This window comes from Sorex fumeus, unplaced genomic scaffold (genome assembly GCF_029834395.1).
Source record: "Sorex fumeus unplaced genomic scaffold, SorFum_2.1 ptg000063l, whole genome shotgun sequence".
Lineage (NCBI taxonomy): Eukaryota > Metazoa > Chordata > Mammalia > Eulipotyphla > Soricidae > Sorex > Sorex fumeus.
Window position 1 is genome coordinate 2,121,552 of NW_026606120.1, and position 23,673 is coordinate 2,145,224.

Sequence of the window (23,673 nt, forward strand, 5' to 3'; positions counted from 1 at the left end):
ATGTAGGGGCTCTCTTCACCCTCGGGGAAGCCCGGGATCTCTCTTGATCATGTTACTCTCAACTTTCCCTCACTTTCTCTTCCTTCTTCCTTCCAAAACCTACAAATAAAATATGTTTTACTTAAAAAAAAAGAAAGAAAATCAGAGAAAAGAACTAAAAGAGAAGGAGAAAAGGGAAAATGGTAAAATAGGAAATAAAAATAGAAATAAAATCAAAAAAAGGATGGGGGAAGGAAAAAGGAAGGAGGAAGGGAAGGAAGGGAGGAAGGAAGAAAGGAAAGAAGGAAGGAGTAAATTTGGAAATTAGGAAATAAATGGAAGTTAAATTAAGTAGTTGAAAATTAAAATTGAAAACTGTTAAGTATTTTTAAAAGCGATAGCACAGTGGGTAGGGCGTTCGCCTTACAAGCGGCCAACATGGCCGGCCCGAGTTCGATTCCTCCGCCCCTCTCGGAGAGCCCCGCAAGCTACCGAGAGTATTCGATATGCCAGACACAGTAACAACAAAGTCTCCAATGGAGACGTTACTGGGCCCGCTCGAGCAAATTGTGTATAATGTCTCAAAAATAAATATACAATTTTCTATTTTGCATTTCAGATCAACGTCTGGAAATACCTTGTAAGTGTTTTGCAGGTGTTTTTAAGATGCTAATTTGTTCTTTCAAAAATATGTTCACTGTTTCACATTTTATTTTGTTTCAAGACTTTTTAGTTTTCACAACTTCTCTTATTCTTATTTAGATTCAGATATGCCCAACTTTTTTTTCAAAATTTAAGTTTATTTTATATTTTTTCTGTCCTTGTTGTTTTTGTAAATTAATTTATTTTTTAATCGAATCACAGATAGATACACTGTTACAAAATTGTTTGTGATTGGGTTTCAGTGATGTAATGTTCCAAAACCCATCCTTTTACCAGTGTACATCTCACCACCATGTCCCTAGCTTCCCTCCTGTCTATACCCGCCCCCAGCCTCTACCCTATTGCAGGAAGTTTTCCTCTCTCTCTCTCTCTCTCACACACACACACACACACTCTCTCTCTCTCTCTCTCTCTCTCTCTGTGTCTCTATTTATCTCCCTATCTATGTCTCTGTCTCTCTGCTCTATCTTTCTCTCTCCCTTGCTCCCCTTGGTGCCTTATAGGCCTTGTGGTTTACAAAACAGATACTGAAAGTTCATCATATATATCCCTTTACCTACTTTCACCACTCATTTACTGTTCAAAATGATCATGTCCACTATTATTCTCATACTGGTCCTGCCTATATCCTAACTGCACTTTGCCCCCATGCACTTATAGCTTCAACTACTGTTCAACTACTGTCCAGTCCTCCTGGCCCCTTATTCCCAAGCCTTGGATATTGGTTTTGTACTGTTTTTTTTCATATCCCACAGATGAATGCAATCATTTTATGTCTGTCTCTCCTCTTTTGACTCGTATCACTCAGCATGATGTTCTCCATGTCCATCCACTGATCAGAAAATTTCATGACTTCATTTTTACTAACAGTTGTGTAGTATTCCTATGTGTAGATGTACTGCACCTTCTTATCCAGTCATCTGTTCCTCGGATACATGGGTTCTTTCCAGAATAGTGCTGCAATGAACATAGAAGTGCAGATGGCATTTCTACGGTGTGTTTCTGGGCTCACAGGCTATATACTCCAAAAGTGGTATTAATGTTTCAAATGGAAGATTGATTTTGAGTTGTTTGAGGAGTGTCCATACTATTTTCCAAAAGGCCAGACCAGTCATCATTGCTACAAATAATGAATGAGAGTCCTTTCTAACTGAATCCATGGTAATACTGGTTGTTCTTTTCCTTTTGGATGTGTTCCATTTTCTTGGATTTGAGATGTATCTCAAAGTTGTTTTGATTTGCATATTCCTGATGATTAGTGTTGTAGAGCTTTGTTTTCATGTGCAATTTGAATTTATTCTTTGAGAAGATTTCTGTTCATTTCTTCTCCCCATTTTTGATGGTGTTGGATTTTGTTTCTTGCCAAGGTCTACCAGTGTCATATATATAACATTTGATATTAAGGGCTGGAGTGATAGCACAGCGGTAGGGCGGTTGCCTTACAAGCGGCCAACATGGCCGACCCAAGTTCGATTCCTCCACCCCTCTTGGAGAGCCCGGCAAGCTACCGAGAGTATCTCGCCCGCACGGCAGAGCTTGGCAAGCTCCCTGTGATGTATTCAATATGCCAAACACAGTAACAACAAGTCTCATGATGGAGACATTACTGGGCCCGCTCGAGCAAATCGATGAACAATGGGAGGACTGTGACTGTGACTGTGACCGTTTAACAGATGATGCAAGGTAAATACTTTTTTCTATCCCATTGTATCTCTTTTTATACTGGTCATTGTTCCCTTTGAAGAACAAAAGCTTCTTAGTTTTTGACTCCCATTTGTTCATCTTTGTTTCCACTTCTTGGTCATGGTGGCTCATCCTTGATCATTTGATCACTTGACATCCATTACTCATTGTTTGCTCAAGTGGGCACCAGTAATGTCTCCATTCGTCCCTGTTGCGTGCTACTGTAGTTCGCTACAGGAAAATGAACCGCCTCGAACCGTTTGCTTCGGTCTTGATGTAGAAGTTTGACCATCTCATAGGTTGTCAGTCACGCGATCTTTTGAAATCCAGTGAAATACAGTCAATAATGCCTCTAGTCCAGCAGTCATCTCCAAATCTCATTATGTGTCCATCCCATCTGATTTTTGATGCCTTAGAAATGAGACAGTGTCTCTGATTCTTGATAATTGAAGGAGGTAGGAACTACTAATTCTTTCTCTCACCTGAGTGAAGTGTGATACTTCAAGCATAGCTCTTTCAATTCCTTTTTGGGAGACAGAAATAGCGTTCTCATCCTGTTTTCAGAGGGCCCAAGATTATGAGATGTATGTTAATGCAGGAAGAAGAGTGGAATCGAAGAGATGTGCCCGAAGACGGAGATTCTTCGTCCTCTTAGCTATTTCTTTGATGCTCTTGAAGGCATTACAATGTGCTTTCTTCCTCCTGCATAACTCAGTTGCCAGGTCATTTGTCATGTTGACTTCTCGACCAAGGTACACATAACTGTTTCACTTGGAGATGTTTGTTCCATTGAGAATGAATGGAACATTGGGTATGAGACCGATTCTCATGAACATTCTCTTCATGAAATGCAAGTACAATCCAACATTTCCACACTCATGGCCGAAGTAGGCCAGCATTTGTGCCGCTTGGCTAATGTTTGGTGTGATTAGAACAATGTCATCAGCAAAGCGGTGGTGGTGTAGTTGCTGACCGTCTATCTTAACTCCCATTCCAGTCGTCATATGACGTTCTCAAGGGTGGCAGTGAAGAGTTTCAGTGAAAAGGCATAATCCTGACAAACCCCTCTTTTGATATGGATAATTACTTCCTTGTAGAATGGTGAGATCCTGGTAGTGAATCTGTAACATAACTCACGGAGGATCCTGATGTATTGAGTTTGAATGCCCTGTTTGGCTAGGGCTTTGATGACGTCTTCAGTCTCAAAAGAATCAAAGGCCTTCTTTAAAGCAATGAACATTAGACAGAGCAGCATCGTGAACTCCCAAGAACCTCAATGAGCTTAGTTATTGTGTGGATATAGTCAATTGTGCTGAATCCTTTTCGGAAACCGGCTTGCTCGCATAATTATCCTTCATAAATTGTTCTGCCAATACTATTCAGGATGACTTGAGTGAACAGCTTATAGACGATAGATAACAGGCAGATCAGTTGATAGTTGCCAATGTGGTAGATGTCTCCCTTCTTGTACAGTAGTACAGTCCTGCTGGTTTTCCATTGGGACAGAACCTTGAATTCAGACAGGTAGCGTGTGAAGAGCCGAGCCATTATATTGATGAGTACTGACGGCAGGTTCTTCAGGTGTTCGGCTCTGAACTTGTCTGTGCCAGGTGCTGTTCACTTCTTTACCAACGAAATGGTGTGTCATATTTAGGATGGTATAAAGTTGGGAATGACATATCCATCCTGCAGAATTTGGTATGTGGGAAGGTGGACGTGAAAATCGAAGAGATCCGTTTAGAAGTCATGGATAATCTTCTCCATTGCCGTTCTGAAAGATGTGATAGATCTTCAGGATATCGAAGGGCAGTCATCTTGATCTTGTAATTGGCGAAGGACAGGCGGACGTTGCAAATGCTTTTCCTGGCCTCTGCCGTATCTACCAGCACTGCAGCCTTCTCTCTTTGAGATCTTCCTTTATCACTTCTCTGCACTGCTTTGCGAGATTGGACATTCTCTTGCTATAGCCTGAGGTTTGCTCCAAGCCACATTGGCGAATGAGCTGAAGAGTTTTTGAAGACAGGTGTCTTTTTGTGACTATCTTTCTCCAGTGTTCCTTGCAAAATCATGGAGGTGCTGAAACAATCAATCTTATTCCTTGTCAATGTTGTCAATGATGGCATAATCCCATGTTGCCACAATTGTGCCAAAGAGCTCCCAGTTGGTGGTCATTCTGGGAGTTCTCTTCTTAAACTTTACAGCCCTTTCTCCCCACTCCATGAATTAGAATTTTGCACGAAGGAGATAGTGATCCTATCCCATTTGGAATTTGGGACAATAGCGACATTGGTCAGGCAAAACCATCGATTGAATCCGATGTGGTCAATTTCATTGTGGAACCCTTCACCGGGAGATTCCCAAGTCCAAAGTTTAGATTTGGCCTTCTGGAAGTGCGAGTTACCATGGATGGTCTTGGTCGACATGATGAACTCAGACAGTCTCTCACCCTTTATGTTCCATTCTATGCCATGGGTCCCAATGTGGAGTCCTTCAGCTGATTTTCTTGGTCCTATCTTGGCATTAAAATCACGGACAATAATATTGTAGGTGTGATCTTCTTTATAGAACTTCTCCAGCTCCATATAGAACTTCTCAATTTCTCCTTCATCATAATTGGATATTGGTGCATAGATAACGTAGATAGAAACTGCTGGCAGTGAGCCACATCTATTCAAGTGTAATAATCTGATTTGGGTTGTTAAGCATTCAAATGAATCAATGCTCATTGCCATGTTTGTGCTGACGAGGACATTGACAATGCCTCTTTTGTTGCATGTTCCAAAGAACAGTTCTTCTACAGTGTCAAAAGTGGTGTGATGTGGTTCATTCCTTCTTGTCTCAGTCAGACCAATGATGTCTATCGTACTTGATCTTTCGTGCTTGTACATCCTGAATGGATGTCCCGATGCTAGTGTACATGCATTGAAAGTACAGACAGTCATTTTATCCTTCGTTTTGGCAGCCTAGTTCGGCCTTGAGATTTTATCAGTCTCTCCTTCCTCATCCTTCTTAATGCTACCGTATTGGTGGCTCTTTCGGGGTCAAGGGAATGAGACCCATTGTATTTACTGGTTTTGGCACATTGAATATGCCACGGATAGCTTGCCAGGCTCTGCCCAGTGGACTGGTTATTCTCAGTAGCTTGCCAGGCTCTCCGAGAGGCATAGAGGCTTTAGGGCGGCCTTTAATCACCCTTGCAGGTGGTCCCATGGTTCAAATCATATTTGAGCCCCATAATCCTTAAAGATAAATTTAGTTCAATGCATGAACGTTCTGCTTACATTTTTCATGAGGTACCTTATCTATACAGGTCTGATATAAAGTTTTTCATCCATTTTGATTTTGTTTCTATGCATGGTATTAGAAAGAGATCTGAATTTATTTTTATTATTGTGGAAAACCAGTTTTCCCAAAACCTTTAGTGGGAAAGGTTTTTTTTTATCTATTTCTTTTAAGTAATAATATGGGGGTTTCCAATCAGTGCAGTACAAGGCAGCAGTTAATGAAGAGAGTCCCCTATGCAGCTGCAGGTGCCCAGATAAATATTTTCAAGAGCATATATGTTCTGCAGTTTAGATGTACAGACACAAGCAATAGGACTCAATCTGTCACCTCAGGACCTGTACCAATGTATAGCCCCTCCCCAGCAGTTAGATGTGAGACAGACGACACAGCTTCCTGAGCAGTGACGACTCACATGCCATATTTCATTGGAGCTATATATTGAACTCTTATACTGAACTCTCATGATGACATCCAGGCTACTCTAACCACATTTGACCAATAGTCCATTACCCACCCCAACAACTCACAAAAAAAAACCAATGGTGAATGCAAAAATCAGTACAATCCCAATCTAAAAGTAGCAATAAGATCAGGCCAAAGAACATGTTCCCTGAGTCAATGCAACAGGCCCCACAAAATTCACACAGGAACACCAAAGAAAGGTAATATCCTTGAAGGGGAAAGAAATAGTCACCATCCACTGAGCTTGCCCAGAGTCTTCCCTTGATCTGAGAGAGGACACTTAGAGGGTACTAGAAGGATCCACCTATAGACTACTTTGGGCATCATGAGAAAACAGTGCAGTTCCTACCATGAGGAGTGGATGGAAATAGGAGCTCTGAAGCCTTAACAAGGAATACACACATATATAGTCTCTCTGATAATGAATTCAAACCAAATGGTGAAGATGTTTCATGAACTCAAAGAAACAGTAGAATGTATATCCAGTAAAATATAGGAAGATTTGAAATAAACAGAGAATGGATAGTCAAAAAATACAGGAGTAAATAACAGAAATAAGAAAACTACAAACAGAAGTGTAATTAATAAAAAAAATTGGTAGATGAAATAAAAAAACTCAGTGGTTGCCCTCAACAGTTGAGCAGCAACAGGTAAGACAGAATTAGTGAGCTTAAGATAAGCTTCAGAAAACATCCAGGCAACAACTGAAGATGTAAAAAGACATCAAAGTAGCTCAAATGTGAACAACAGAACTATATGATGAATTTAAGAGAAACAACATAAGAATCACTGGTGTCGAAGAGAACAGTGAGGCAATGCCAATAAGGAGGTAGCAGTTGAAGGCATCATTTCTGAAAACATCTCAGAGGAATGCAGACATACAGATACAAGAAGCAAAAAGAGTAGTAGCTAAAAGAGACCCTTATAAAAAACTCCAAGATATATCCTAATCAGAATGACTAATACCATAGATAGAGACACAATACAGCAGGCAGCATTATCAAAGAAGAAAATTACATACAAAGGAGAGTTTCTTTAATGCACAGTAGACCTATCAGATGAAATTCTTGTGAACTTAAGGCCAAATGAAATACAATTGAGAAAATTCAATGAATGAGCATCTCACAAAGAATTCTTTAACTGGCTAGACTCTCATATTTTAAGGAATGCTACAAAACTTCATGGATAAAATGTTCAGGAATTTCATAGATTCAAAACCAACTTTTACAGAAGGACTGAATGGGCTACTGAAATTTAAGAAAAATCCACAAAGCACAACAAACTTCTGCTGAAATACGGCACATGTACACCATGGTGAAGTTATACCTATAAACATATATGCATCCAAAAAGGGGTCAGTAAAATACTTAAAACAAATAATAGACTTCATGGAGGACCTGTCTCACGAAAGTCTAAATACAGCTAACGTTCCCTCCTTGTGTCGAGAGCAGACTTTCAATAGATCACAGTGAGGGAACTTCTCTGCTACATATGAAACCATGAGTGTGGAAAGGTCAGACTACAGCTGTATCTTACGAAGACAATGTTTATGAGAAACAGCCTCGTTCCTGACGCTCCATTCACTCTCAATGGAATGTCCATCTCCGAATGCAACAATTATGTGTACCTAGGTAGAGAAGTCAGCATGACTAATCACCTGACACCTGAGTTGCACAGGAGGAAGAGAGTGACTTGGAACACCTTCAAGAGCGTCAAAGAAATAGCTAAGAGGATGAAGAACCTCCGGCTGTGGGCACATTTCTTCGATTCTACTGTTCTCCCTGCATTAACATATGCCTCAGAGACCTGGGCCCTAGGAAAACAGGATGAGAATGCTATTCCGGTCCCCCAAAGAGGAATGAAAGGAGCTATGCTTGGAGTATCATGTTTCACTTAAATGAGAGAAAGAATCTGTAGTTCAGACCTCCATTGATGGTCAAGAATCAGGGATGCTCTCTCTTTTGCCAAGGCGTTGAAAATCAGATGGGCTGGACACGTTATGAGATTTGGAGACAACCGCTAAACTAGAGCCGTTACTGACTGGATTCCACGGGACATTAAAAGATCACGTGGCCGCCCACCTACCAGATGTTCAGACTTCTTCATCAAGACCCTGAACGATCAGTGTGAGGCTCTTCGTGTTCCTAGAACGAACAGATGCCATTGGGCGACACTAGGACGCAACAGGGACAAATGGAGACGTTACTGATGCCCGCTTGAGCAAATCGATGATTAACAGGAAGTCAAGTGATCAAGTGATCATGGAGGACATCGTTAGCAACACAACACAAAGTAGTTGAAGTCTTCAAAAGCACGTTTTCAACTTTTGAGAGATCAACAAGATTAAAACACAGCAAGCAAATACTGGTTTTGAAGGACGAAATGGAAGAGAGAGGTCTAATGGATATATACAGGACATTTTATCCTCCAAAAACCAAATACACATTCTTCCCCAGTGCAATTGGAACATTCTCCAAGATGTACCACATGCCTGGCCACAAAACATATGTCTATATAATCAAGAAGGAAAAAATGGTATCTGCTATATCAGACCATAATGCACTTAAAATAGAAGGTAAAGTTAAAATACAAGTTAAAACACACAGAAATTGGAGAAGCAAGTCAAACAACTGGAAATTAAACAGCTTATTGCTGAACGACTAGTGGGTTAGAGAGGAAGTTAAAAAAATCAAAAGATTCCTAGAAACAAACAAGGATTTGTACATGAGCTACTAAAACTTGTGGCACATGGAGAAAGCATGTTCAGTGGAAAGTGGAAAAATTCTCTGCAGGCATTCATCAGGAAGAAAGAAAGAGACAACAAAATAACTTGACTTTGCAACTTAAAATCTTAGAAAATTACCAACAAAATGGAAATGGGACCAAACCAGGCAGGAACATGACAAAAATCAATCTTGGAGCAGAAATTAACAAACTGGAGTCCAATAAAACAATGCAAAAGATCAATGAAATCGTGAGCTGGTTCTTTGAAAAGATAAACCACTAGTCACAAAGAGAGAGTGAGAGAGAGAGAACAAAATAAATAAAATGAATCAGAAATTAAAAGGGGACATAACAATAGAAACTACAGAAATCCAAAAAATCATCAGAGATTACGATGAGAGTCTATGCCATGAAACAAGAAAATGAAGAAGAAATAGATAAATTACTGGATTCCTATAATCTCCCAAAGCTAAACCAAAAAAGACTCGGCAGGTCTGAAGAGACATATTACTATTTTTTTTAATGTAGGAGTACTGCTATTTATTCAGCCACTAATTAGCTGATTGAATTGAGCATGAATTCCACCTTACCTTTTTTCATAATTTTATTTATTTATTTATTCTTCTTATATTTATTTATTGATGCACTGTGGGAAAAGTTACAAAGCTTTCAGGTTTAAGTCTTGGTTATACAATGATCAAACACCTTTTCCTTCACCAGTACTCATTTTTCACCACCAAGAACACCAATATACACCTCCCCCATCCCTCCCAATGCCTGTGAGGCAGATGATTTCTACTTAGCTTTTCTCTACATTGATTACATTTATTATTTTGCCAAAAGATGCACCATTATTGTTTAGAATCCCCACCCTCCAACAATCAGAATTGCTGAAAGGGCATTGTGAAATACTTAGTTTTCTATAGCTTGTTATGAGAATCATATAAGGTTTTTGGATTTCTGCAAAGAGCCAGATAATTACGAGATTGGTTTCTTTGCATCTGGTGTTTTGGCTGTGTCGTAGAGTCACTCGTGGGGGAACAACTCGTGACCTTGGTAGGGCGTAAAGGATGAACCGGTACTGCCCCACTTCCCATGAGACTGCAGTTGCCCTGTCACCACCGGCTCATAGCTGGTTTTCCTATAAGCTCTGAAGCGGCCACCACCTTGCTGCAGAGGGGAGGGGAAAGGCGGAAGGATGCACGAGCGGCTCTCCAGCCTGGCCATGGCTCCAAAGACATATTACTATTAAGGAACTTGGAATGGTAATCAAAAGCCTTCCCAGAAGCAAAAGTCCTGGTGCAGTAGGATTTACTACTTAATTCTTCCAAACCTTTATTTTATTTTTTAAAATAATATTTTCTCAACTAAAAATATTATTAGTGAAACACCATGAGGTACACTTGTAGACTTACAAACTTTCATGCTTGGGTTTCAGTTATACAGTGATCGATTACCTACCCCTTCACCAGTGCCCATTCTCCACCACCAATGAACCCAGTAGCCCTCCCATTCCCCACACCATCCACCCCCACCCCGCCCCAGCTCTGTGGCAGAGCACTCCCTTTTGCTCTCTCTTTCCTTTAGGTTGTTGTGGTTTGCAATAGAGTTAATGAGTGGCCATCATGTTCGGTCTATAGTCTAATTTCTGCATGCATCTTGCATCCTCAGCGAGTCCTCCAAACACCGTTTACTTGGTGTTCCCTTTTCTATCTGAGCTGCCTTTTCCCCCACCATCTGCTGCTGGCTTCAAAGCCTTGGAGCAGACCTCCTGGTACTTATCTCAACTATTCTTGGGTGTTCTACTCCCATTCTGTTTCTTTACATTCCCCAGATGAGTGCATACTTTCTACGTCTGTCCCTCTCTTTCTCACTAATTTCATTTAGCATGATACTTTCCATGTAGAACCACTTGTATGCGAATTTCATGACTTCATCTTTTCTAACAGCTGCATAATATTCCATTGTTTAGGTGTACCAAAGTTTCTTTAACCAATCATCTTTTCTCAGGCACTCAGGTTTTTTTTTTCCAAATTTTGGCTATTGTGAACAGTGCAGCAATGAACATAGAAGTGCAGATGTCATTTCAACTGTACTTTTTTGTCTCTCTGGGATATCTTCCCAGAAGTGGTATTGCTTGATCAAAAGGGAGATCAATTTATAATTTTATGAGAATGGTTCATACTGTTTTCCAAAAGGGCTGAACCAATCAGCATTCCCACCAGCAGTGAAGGAGAGTCCCTTTCTCGTCACATCCACACCAATAGAGGTTGCTTCTCTTCTTATGGATGTGGGCCATAAGATGTGGTGTGAGATGATACCTCATTGTTGTTTTGATCTGCATCTCCCTGATGATTAGTGATGTAGAGCATTTTCTCATGTGTCTTTTAGCCATTCAAATTTCTTCTTTGGGAAAGTTTCTGTTCATTTCATCACCCCATTTTTTGATGAGGCTAGATGTTTCCTTGTGGAGTTCAACCAAGTGTTTTGTATATCCTTGATATCAACCCCTTATCAGATGGGTATTGGGTGAATATCCTTTCCCATTATGTAGATTGTCTTTGTATTTTGGTCACTGTATCTTTTGGTCACAGTGCAGAAGCTTCTAAAGTTTAAGATAGTCCCATTTGTTTATATCTGTTTCCACTTGGTCTGTCAGTGGAATGTCATCTTTGAAGATACCGTTAGCCTCAATATCTTGGAGGGTTTGGCCGACCTTTTCTTCAATATACCTTTCAGATTTTGGCCTGATGTTGAGGTCTTTAGTCCATTTTGATTTGACTTTTGTGCATGGTGGAGGTTAGGTAGAGGTCTAAGCCCATTTTTTCCCATGTGGTTGTCCACTTATGCCAGCACCATTTGTTGAAGAGGCTTTCCTAGCTTCACTTCACATTTCTTGCTCCCTTATCAAATATTAAATATTTGTACCCTTGGGGTTGTGTGTATGGATATTCCACCCTGTTCCATTGGTCTGCGGCTCTTCCTTTGTGACAGTACCATGCTGTTTGAATTGTTACCGCTCTGTAGTAGAGTTTGCGATTGGTGACGGTGATGGCTCCCATCATCTTTTCCCCAAGAATTGCATTAGCTATTCATGGGCGTTTGTTGTTCCAAATGAATTTTAGATGTGCTTGATCCATTCCTTTGGAGAATTTCACTGTATCCTTATAAGGATAACATTGAAATTGTATAGTGCCTTGGGGAGTATTGCCATTTTGACAATGTTAATTTTTCCTATCCATGAGCAGGGAATATGTTTCCATTTCTTTATGTCCTCTTATTTTGTGGAGTAGTGTTTTGTGGGCTGGAGCGGTAGCACAGCGGTAGGGCATTTGCTTTATGCACAGCCGGCCCAGCTGAGCTGGGTTCATTTCCTCCACCCCTCTTGGAGAGTCAAGTAAGCTACTGAGAGTATCTCACCCACACTGCTAAACACAGTAGCAACAAGTCTCAAAATGGAGATGTTATTGGGCCTGCTTTAGCAAATCAATGAACAATGGGAGGACGGTGTTTCTTTGACAGTGCTTTGTAGTTTTCTTTATAGATGCGCTTTACCTCCTGAGTTAAGCTGATTCCAAGGTACTTGATTTTCTGGGGCATGATTGTGAACGGGATTATTTTTTTCATGTCTCTTTCCCCTGTCTCATTATTTGCATAATAGAAGGCCATGGATTTTTAGATATTGATTTTATAGCCTGCGACTTTTCTGTATTATGTCTATTGTTTCTACAGATTTCTTGGTAGAGGCTTTAGGATTCTCTAGATATAGTATCAAACCATCTATAGTGAGAACTTGATTTCTTACTTTTTTATCTGGATGCCCTTAATATCTTTTTCTTGCCTAACTGTTATTGCAAGTACTTCCAGTACTGTATTGAACAGAAGTGGTGATAGTGGGCATCCTTGTCTTGTCCTTGAACTTAGAGGGACGGCTCTTAGTTTTTCCCCATTAAAGATAATGCTTGCCAGAGGTTTGTTGTATATGGCTTTGACTATCTTGAGGAAAGTTACTTCTAAGCCCATTTTTGTGAGAGTTTTCATCATAAACGGGTGCTGTATCTTGTCAAATGCTTTCTCTACATTTATTGTTATTATCATAAGGTTTATATATTTACTTTTGTTGATATTGTGAACTATTTTGATTGATTTCCTAATGTTAAACCATCCTTGTATCCCCGGGATGAATCCCACTTGGTCATAGTATATGATCTTTTTGATGAGTTGTTGAATTCTATTTGATAACATTTTGTGGAGGATCCATGCATCCGTGTTCATCAGATATATTGGCTTGTAAATTTCTTTGATAGCGGTGTCTTTGTTTGCTTTTGGTATTAGGGAGATATATGCCTCATAGAAACTGTTTGGGAGTGTTCCTATTTTTTCAATTTCCTGGAAAAGCTTGAGGAGAACTGGCAACAGGTCTTCTTTAAAAGTTTGGAAGAATTCGCTAGTGAATCCATCTTGGTCTGGGCTATTGTTTTGGGGAAGACTTTTGATTACAGTTTCAATTTCCTTGATATTAATGAATACCTATTCAGGTATTCCAAGTCTTCTTGGGTCAGTCTTGGGAGATTATAGGAATCCAGGAATTTATCCGTTTCTTCCAGATTCTCTTGTTTCATGGCATACAGACCTTCAAAGTAGTCTCTGATGATCTTTTGAATTTCATTGGTTTCTGTTGTGATGTCCCCTTTTTCATTTCTGATTTTGTTTATTAGGGTTTTCTCTCTCTCTCTTTCCTTGTGAGTCTCGCTAGTAGTTTATCAATCTTGTTTATTTTTCCAAAGAACCATCTCTTGGTTTCTTTGACCTTTCAGATTGTTTTTTGGGTTTCCATGTCTCTAATTTCTGCTCTAAGTTTTATTATTTCTTTCCTTCGGCTGGGTTTGGGTTCCTTTTGTTGGCCTTTTTTTAAGCTCTTGAGCTGTGAAGTCAAGCTATCTATGTAGGCCCTTTCTTCCTTCCTTAGGAATGCTTGCAAAACTATAAATTTTCCTTTTAACATGGCTCACTTTATCTGTTTCCCATAGGTTCTGGTAGCTCGTGTCTTCATTCTCATTTGTTTCCATGTATATTTTTATTTCTTCTTTGACTTTCTTCCTGACCCACTCATTGTTCAACATTGAGTTGCTTAATTTACAGATGTTTGATTTGGTTCTCTGTGTCTGTTTCTGATTTGCTTCTATCTTCAGTGCATCGTGGTCTGAAAATATAATTAATACAATTTGTATCTTCCTAATTCTATTGAGGTTTTGTGACCCAGCACGTTGTCTATTTTAGAAAATATTCCATGTGCACTGGAAAATAATGTGTATTCTTTCTCTTTGGAGTGTAAAGCCATGTACAGGTCTGTTAACCCTCTCTCTTCTATTTCTTCCTGCCAAACCAGTGTTTTCTTGTTGAGTTTTGTTCTTGTTGATCTATCCAGTGGTGATAAGACAATGTTGAAGTCTCTGACTATTATTGTATTAAGTTTTGTTCTTGTTTATCTATCCAGTGGTGATAAGACAATGTTGAAGTCTTCGACTACTATTGTATTATTAGTAATGTCCTCCTTAAAATCTGTTAGCAGTTGTTTAAAGTATTTAGCTGGTCCCTAGTTAGGTGCATCTACATTTAAGAGTGTGATTTCTTCCTGTTGTACATATCCTTTGAAAAATAGAAAATGGCCTCCACTGTCCCTTCTAGTCTTTTTCAACCTGAAATTATGTTGTCGAATACTAGTATGGCCACCCCAGCTTTTTGAGGGAGTTGTTTGCTTTCAGGATTGTTTTTCAACCTTTAACTTTGGGTTTGTGTTTGCTTCTTCCAAACCTTTAAAGATGATCTACTGTCAATCCTTTCAAGCTTTTCCAGAAAACTGAGGAAACAGAAGAACTTCCTTTTTCTATGAGGCAAATATCACCCTGATACTAAAAGTGGACAGAGACATCACAAAAAAAGGAAAATGGAGACTAATACCCCTGATGAACGCTGATGCAAAGATCGTCAACAAAATAATAGCAAATAGAATCCAACAACTCACCAAAAATCTCATAAACTAAGTAGGATTCATCTCAGGGATGCAAGGATGGTTTAACACCATGAAATTTGCTTTTATAAATGAATGGACATGGAGAACATAATGCTGAGTAAAATGAGTCAGAAGGAGAGGACAGATACAGAATGATTGCACTATTTGTGATATATAAAAAATAACCTATTACTCAAAGTCAGAGAAAACAGAAGCCAGGAAGATGCATGTTACCACAATTGTGCTGGTGGTGGAGGGTAGTTAGGATACAGAAGGGACCAGTATGACACTAATAGTTAGAAATGAGTGCTCTGTACAAGAACTGAGTGATGAAAGTAGGTAAAGAGATATACGTGATAACCTTTCAATATCTTTATTGCAAACCATAATGCATAAAGAGAGAGACACAGAGTGAGAGAAACTCTAGTTTCTCTTCAGGTGGCATAAATAATTTTGCATTTTAGGAGGAGAGAGAGAGAACAGTGTCTGCCATAGAGGTGGGAGAGGAGGGGGCATGAGGCAACTGGGAATAATAGTGGTGGGAAATGTACACTTATAAATGGAAGAGTGTTGGAATATCACTGGACTGAAATCCAATCTTATAAAATTTTCTAACTCTATTTTATATCTAATTCCTTTGGAGTCTGGTTTTCCACATGTTTTTGCAACCACAGAAATTAATTATGTGTGAGAATTACTGGAGTATGAACACACTTTTCATCAATGTCAACTTCTTGGTTTCAGTCCTGTTATAGGTTTTTCAGTACACTTATTGGGAAATATAGGTTAAAGAATTAACTTGTCCTCTCTACGTATATATATAATAACCAAAGACATGTAATCTTTTCAACAAGAAAAATAAAGAGATAGGATACTTAAAAGTAACAAGGCTTAAAATGGACTATCTACGAAAGAGAGGAAAATAGAACCTAATAAATATGGTTCGTCTATAGCACTGTCCTCCCATCATTCATTGATTTTGCTCGAGTGGGCCCAGTAACATCTTCATTGTGAGACTTGTGTTTACTGTGTTTGGCATATTGAATATGTCACGGGTAGCTTGCCAGGCTTTGCTGTGCGGGTGAGATACTATCAGTAGCTTGCCGGGCTCTCCAAGAGGGTGGAGGAATTGAACCAGGGCCGGTCTTGTCGGCCCCATGCAAGGCAAATGCCCTACCCACTTTGCTATGGCTCCAGCCCCAATAAGTATGGTTATAAGTAAAGTAAAGTAAAGGCCCTCCTGTTGATCATCAATTTGCTCGAGCGGGCCCAGTAACGTCTCCATTGGAGACTTTGTTGTTACTGTGTTTGGCGTATCGAATACGTCATGGGGAGCTTGCCAGGCTCTGCCGTGTGGGCGAGATACTCTCGGTAGCTTGCCGGGCTCTCCGAGAGGGGCAGAGGAATCGAACTCAGGTTGGCCATGTTGGCTGCGTGCAAGGCAAACGCCCTACCGCTGTGCTATTGCTCCAGTATGGTTATAGAAAAAAAATTCAAACCAAATGCTACAGAAAACATGAGCTCATGGGATACAACTACAAATAATCACATGCCAGTAAGTGAAGATTGAACAAGTAATGGACCAATCGTAAAGGAAAATCTTGCAATCTTATTTTCCTTTACGTGTTACAGAGGTATGAGGTCATGCAGGAACTGCACTTCACAAAGTATTGAATAATGACAGTTGTCTTGATTTTTGGTAAAATCACTGAAATTACCAAGGAGTGGGGAAGGAACAGGAAGGAAGGAATAAAGAAGGGGCAACAGGACTGTGCTTGAGAGGTTTGGTAATGTGAAACTGCAGCATTTACTTATAAAGACCTAAACGCAACACTACTGAACCTATCATACCTAAAAGTCAATGTAAAAATAAACCTTATTACCACACAGGACTGAAACTTCAAGTTCAACAAGAAACTCTTGAAACAGTAATGACAGAAAATTAATTTCAATAGCAATCAAATTTGTTTCCCAAACAAAACAAATGAACATTAAACCTAAATAAGACAAGAATATGAAATGAAGAAATAGAGTTGAGAAATGATACTCTCTAAATGTTTCACAATGTGTTTTAAAACAATGCTAATTTGTTTTTCCAAAAATTGTTTTCACTGCTTTTTTAGTTTTCACAATTTTTCTTGTCCTAATTTAGATTCAGGTATGCCCAACTTCTTTTCAAAATTTAAGTTTACCTCATATTCTTTGGAGAAGCAGCCAGGGGGTGGAGCGATAGCACAGTGGGTAGGGCGTTCGCCTTACAAGCGGCCAACATGGCCGACCCAAGTTCGATTCCTCCGCCCCTCTCGGAGAGCCCGGCAAGCTACCGAGAGTATTCGATATGCCAGACACAGTAACAACAAAGTCTCCAATGGAGACGTTACTGGGCCCGCTCGAGCAAATCGACGATCAACGGGAGGGCCTTTACCTTTACCTTTACCTCATATTTTTTATTTTTGTAGGTTAATTTGTTTTTTAATTGAATCACAGCGTGATACACAGTTACAAAGTTGTCATGATTGGGTTTCATTGATATAATGATCAAAAACCCATCCCTTCACCAGTGTACATTTCTCACCACCAATGTTCCCAGTTTCCCTCCTGTCTACACCCCCCCCATCTACTTTGTGACAGGGACTTCTTTCTCTGTCTCTCTGCCTCTCTTTTTCTCTCCCCCCACCCTTGTTGTCTTTTAGGCCTTATGGTTTACAAAACAGATACTGAAAGTTCATCATCTATATCCCTTTACCTGCTTTCACCACTCATTTTCTGTCCAAAGTGATCATATCCAATATTATTGTCATATTAGTCCTGCCTATATCCTAACTGCCCTTTGCCCCCATGCACTTGGAGCAAGTTTCAACTATTGTTCAGTCCTCCTGATATCTGTTTTCCATGGCCTTGGATATTTGTCTCGTACTATTTATTTTTATGTCCCACAGATGAATGCAGTCATTTTATATCCACCCCTCCTCTTCTGAATCATTTCACTCAGTGTTGGAGTACACGGAGCGTAGGTTCATCAGGTTGCACCCATCACAGTGCTCCGGAGTCACTCCCATTAATTTGTCTGTAACCACTTTTATGCTCTTTTCCCCAACCAATTTGTAAGGTCTCATCCAGCTTAGACAATGAAGCTGTACTGTAAGTTAATATTACCTTTCTCCTCTCCTTATGTCTTTTGAGCAGTTTACTTTAATGCAATATTCTTTTGTATAGATACAGGAAGACAATTAATTAATGTGCTTTGGAACTTAGGAATTGATTGGCTTTGAATATTATTCACTACTGGGCATCTGCCTTCTCAACTTAAGCCTCAGTTGCCCTCACTTCCTAGCACTCCAAGGGCAGGGTCCCGACGTGGGACTGGATGGAACCAGAGCAAGCCGTTAAGTTATGTGCTACCCTGGCATCGTGATGGGCCAGGCCAAGGTGCCACGATTCTTAACTATAAGTTAAGAGGTTGATCATAGGCAAATGATGTCATGATCCAAAAGTAATGATGATACTAGGGCCCTGCTGTTAGGAATAGGAAAGATATCTGGCCTGAGCACTGCAGTCTGAGACCAAGATGGCCCTAGGAGAGCAATTCTATAAGGTAAAAGTATTTCTTGCTGTATCCGTACAAAATGATAAATATTATGTATGCTTATATGTTGGTTGTCGACACTACTCCCACTACCCAGCCGTCGCCACACTCCAGGACACTTTCCGGACCCGTGCGGCCGCTTTGCGCCCGCGCGACACATCATAAGACATTAAATACCCATCATCCGGAATTGTCGTACCATATTTGATAGGGTTCAAATATGGTAACACCTACAGGGGTGATTAGAGGTTGCCCCAAAAGCCTCTATCCCTCTCGGAAAGACTGGCAAGCTACCGAGAGTATTCCGCCCGCACGGAAGAGCCTGGCAAGCTATCTGTTGTGCATTCGATGTGCCAAAAACAGTAACTTCAACTGGTCTCATTAACCTGACCCTGAAGGCTTCACTGACATGGCAGCACTGAGAAGGATGAGAAAGGAGAGGCCGACAAATCTCAAGGCCGACCTAGGCTGCCACAACGAAGGAAGACAAAAATGATCTTCTGTACTTTCAATGCACGTACGCTAGCATCAGATGTATCCATCGAGGACCTGATGGTACAAGCGCGAAAGATCAAGTACGACATCATTGGTCTGACCGAGACAAGAAGGCACGAATCTCACCATGCCGTTTTCGACACTGGAAAAGAATTGTTCCTCGGAACATGCGATAAAAGAGGTGTTGGAGGCGTCGGTGTCCTTGTCAACACAAACTTGGCCAAGAGCATTTATTCATTCGAATGCCTAGCAACCCGAATCAGATGTTTACATTTGAATAGATGTGGCTCACTGCCTGTAGTTTCTATCTTCGTTGTCTACGCACCAACATCTCATTATGATGAAAGAGAAATCGAGAAATTCTACATGGAGCTAGAGAAGTTCTATAAAGAAGACCACACCTTCTACAAGATCATTGTGGGTGATTTTAATGCCAAAATAGGACCGAGAAGATCAGCTGAAGAACTTCACATCGGGAACCATGGCCTAGAATGGAACAAACAGGGAGAGAGACTGTCTGAGTTCATCATGTCGACCAAGACTATTCATGGTAACTCACAGTTCCAGAAGGCAGAATCTAAACGATGGACATGGGAGTCTCCCGGTGGACGATTCCACAATGAAATAGACCACATCATATTCAATCGACGGTTTGCCTGACCGATGTCGCTGTTGTCCCAAAATTTCGAACGGAATCGGACCACCGTCTCCTACATGCAAAATTCTACTTCACAGAGCGGGGAGAAAGAGCTGCTAAGTTCAAAAAGAGAACTCCCAGAATGACCACCAACTGGGAACTCTTTGATACTATTAGGGCAACATGGGAAGATGCCATTGTTGACAACATTGACGAGGAATACGATCGACTGGTTCAGCACCTCCATGAATGTGCGAGGAACGCCAAGAGAGAGATAGCCACAAAAAATCGCCTATCTTCGAAAACTCTTGAGCTAATTTGCCGGCGTGGTTTGGCGTATGCCTCAGGCAACCGCAAGCTAACATCCGAGCTCGCAAAGCAGTGCAGAGATGTGATCAAGGAAGACCTCAAAGAGAGAAGAGCAGAAGTACTGGTAGATGCGGCAGAAGCCGGGAAAAGTATTCGTAACTCCCGCCTGTCCTTCGCCAACTACAAGACCAAGATGACTGACCTCCGATGTCCTGATCGATCCATCACATCCTCCAGAATGGCAATGGAGAAGATTATCCATGACTTCTACTCAAATCTCTTCAATAGCCATGTCCACTTGCCGACATACCAAATTCCACAGGATGGATATGTCGTTCGCAACATTCTCCCTTCCGAAATCCGACACGCCATTTCGTCGGTAAAGAAACAAACAGCACCCGGCCCAGACAAGGTCAGACCTGAACACCTGAAGAACCTGCCGTCAGTACTCATCAATACACTGGCTCGGCTCTTCACTCGCTACCTGTCTGAATGCAAGGTTCCGTCCCAATGGAAAACCAGCAGGACTGTACTACTGTTCAAGTAGGGAGACATCCATGACATTGGCAACTATCGCCCGATCTGCCTATTGTCTGTCATCTACAAGTTGTTCACTCGAGTCATCCTAAATAGGATTGGCAGAACACTAGATGAAGGAAAACCATGAGAGCAAGCCGGGTTCCGCAAAGGATTCAGCACCATCGACCATATCCACATGATAACCAAGCTCCTTGAGGTTTCTCGGGAGTTCAAGATGCCGCTCTGTTTAACGTTCATTGATTTAAAGAAGGCCTTTGATTCTGTTGAGATGGAAGCGGTCATTGAAGCCCTAGCCAATCAGGGCATTCAAGCCCAATACATCAGGATCCTCCGTGAGCTGTATTGCGGATTCACTACCAGGATCTCACCATTCTTCAAAGAAGTGATCGTTGATGTCAAGAGAGGGGTGCGGCAGGGTGATACCATTTCACCGAAACTCTTCAGTGCCACCCTCGAGAACATCATGCGACGACTGGAATGGGAAGGAATGGGAGTGAAGTTAGATGGTCGGCAACTACACCACCTCCGCTTTGCTGATGTCATTGTTTTAATAACACAAAACATCAGCCAAGCGGCACAAATGCTGGCCGACTTTGACCGTGAGTGTGGAAATGTAGGACTACAGCTGAATCTTACGAAGACAATGTTTATGAGAAACAACCTCGTTCCTGACGCCCCATTCGCTCTCAATGGAACAACCATTTCTGAATGCAACAGCTATGTGTACCTAGGTCGAGAGGTCAACATGACAAATGACCTGGCACCCGAGCTGCGCAGGAGGAAGAGAGCGGCTTGGAACGCCTTCAAGAACATCGAAGAAATAGCTAAGAGGACAAAGAACCTCTGGCTCCAGGCACATCTCTTTGATTCCACTGTTCTTCCTCCATTAGCATATGCCTCAGAGACCTGGGCCCTTCGCAAACAGGATGAGAACGCTATTCAGGTATCCCAAAGAAGAATAGAAAGAGCTATGCTTGGAATATCATGTTTCACTCAAATGAGAGAAAGAATCCAGAGTTCTGACATCCATCGACGATCAAGAATCAGGGACGCTGTCTCATTTGCCAAGGTATCGAAAATCAGATGGGCTGGTCACGTAATGAGATTTAAAGACGACCGCTGGACTAGAGCTGTTACTGACTGGATTCCATGGAATGTCAAAAGACTGCGTGGCCGCCCACCTACCAGATGGTCAGACTTCTTCGTCAAGATCATGAACGATCGGTTTGAGGCCCTTCATGTTCCCAGAGCAAACAGATGCCATTGGGCTACACTAGCACGCGACAGGGACAAATGGAGATGTTAATGGCGCCCGCTCCAGCAAATCGACGACTAACGGGAAGTTAAGTGATTAAGTGATATGTTGGTTGGACAAGGAGAGGAGAAACACATCCTAGAAGCAGTTTTCCTGTGTGTCCTGACTAGCTTGGATGAGACTGCTTTCTCCCATTCAAACTGCCTTCAGTAAATGATTTCATTATATTGAGACAGTTTCCCTTTTCTCACAGAAACCTAGGTGGTCTTGGATATGCAGATCTCAGGTGCTAGCCAGGCTTGATCTTTGGAATGTATATTTCTAGCTCTGGCCAGGCTGGTCTTTGAGATCCAAATCCAAGTGCTTGTAGCTTGTAAAGGTGTAGATGTAAAGAAACAGTGTATGGTTTGCTGCCTCAATGTTCTTTCTGTAACTCCTTTTGATGACATACCTATAGTGCGCCCTTTAGAGGTACTATGATCTATATAAGGGAGATTTCAGGGCTCTCTGGGGGACACATGCATCAGAGAACCTGGGAAGATGGGGCTGAGGACAGAAGCTGAGAGAACAAAGGTGCACATGCTTGAGAGATCCTGGGGCCTCCATGACATACATCTCTTCCATGTAATAAACTGCTGCTAAGACCAACCAGCCTGGCCCTCGTTTCCTTCCTTCGCCTGACCATTGCCATCGACCTCCCTGGAGTGGGGAAATGGCCTGACCGCCAACCGTTTTATTTTTTGTGTTTTTACACAACTCAGCATGATATTCTCTGTGTCCATCTATAGATTGGCAAATTTTTTTACTTCTTTTTTACTAACAGTTGTGTAGTATTTCTATGTGTAGATGTACCATAGCTTCTTATCCAGTTCCTTGGATACATGGTTTGTTTCCAGAATAGTGCTGCAATGAACATAGAAATGCAGATGGCATTTCTACTGTGTGTTTTTGGGCTCACAAGGCATATACCCAGAAGTTATATTAATGTTTCAAATAGGAAATTAATTTCTCTGTTTTTCAGGAATATCCATATAGTTTTCCAAAAAAGGCTGGACCAGTCATCATTGCTCCCTATAATAAATGAGAGTCCTTTCTCACTGAATTCATGGCAGTACTGGTTGTTCTTATTCCTTTTGGATGTGTTCCAGTCTCTAGGGTGTGAGATGATATCTCATTGCTGTTTTGATTTGTATGTCCCTGATGATTAGTGATGTAGAGCATTTTATGTGCCATTTTAATTTCTGCTTTGAGAAAATTTCTGGTCATTTCTTCTTCCCATTCTTTGATGGTGTTGGATTTTTTTTATTGTCAACTTCAACCAATGTCTTATATAATATATATAATATTTGATATTAACCCCTTATCAGATGAGTGCAAGGTAAATAATTTTTTCCATCTCTTTGTATCTCTTTGTATCCTGGTCATTGTTCTATTTTAAGAGCATAAATTCTTAGTTTTTTGTACCCCATTTGTTTATCTTTGCTTTTACTTACTTGCTCAGCTGTGCCTCATATTTAAAGATGCCTTTACCATCAATGTCATGGAGAGTTCTGCTACATTTTTCTCTATGTACCTTATCAATTCAGGTCTGATATTAAATTTTTTCATTCATTTTGATTTTATTTTTATGACGACATTAGAAAGAGATCTGAATTTATTTTTATGCAAGCAGGGGGATCAGTTTTCCTAACACTTTCAGAAGAAAAGGCTTTACTTCCTGCACTTTATGTTTTTGCTCTTTAATAAAAGATGTTGATTCTCGAACAAGTGATCAGTCAGGGGTGCAAAAAGAAGCAAGTCACATGGCGTGGAGGGCCAGGAGCTCTCTCAGACAAATGACACTGATCAAGTCCAGCAATCTCCTTTTATTGTAATACAGTACACTAGTCCCCATGTAGACAAAAGGCTCTTGATCTTAACAAGGCACAGACTTGCTCTGTCAACTATTAACCTCCTTAACCCATATTTTAGTCATCTACTTTCCTATTTATACAGGAAATCTCTAATTTTATCTAAACATAACATAGTATAATCAATCAATG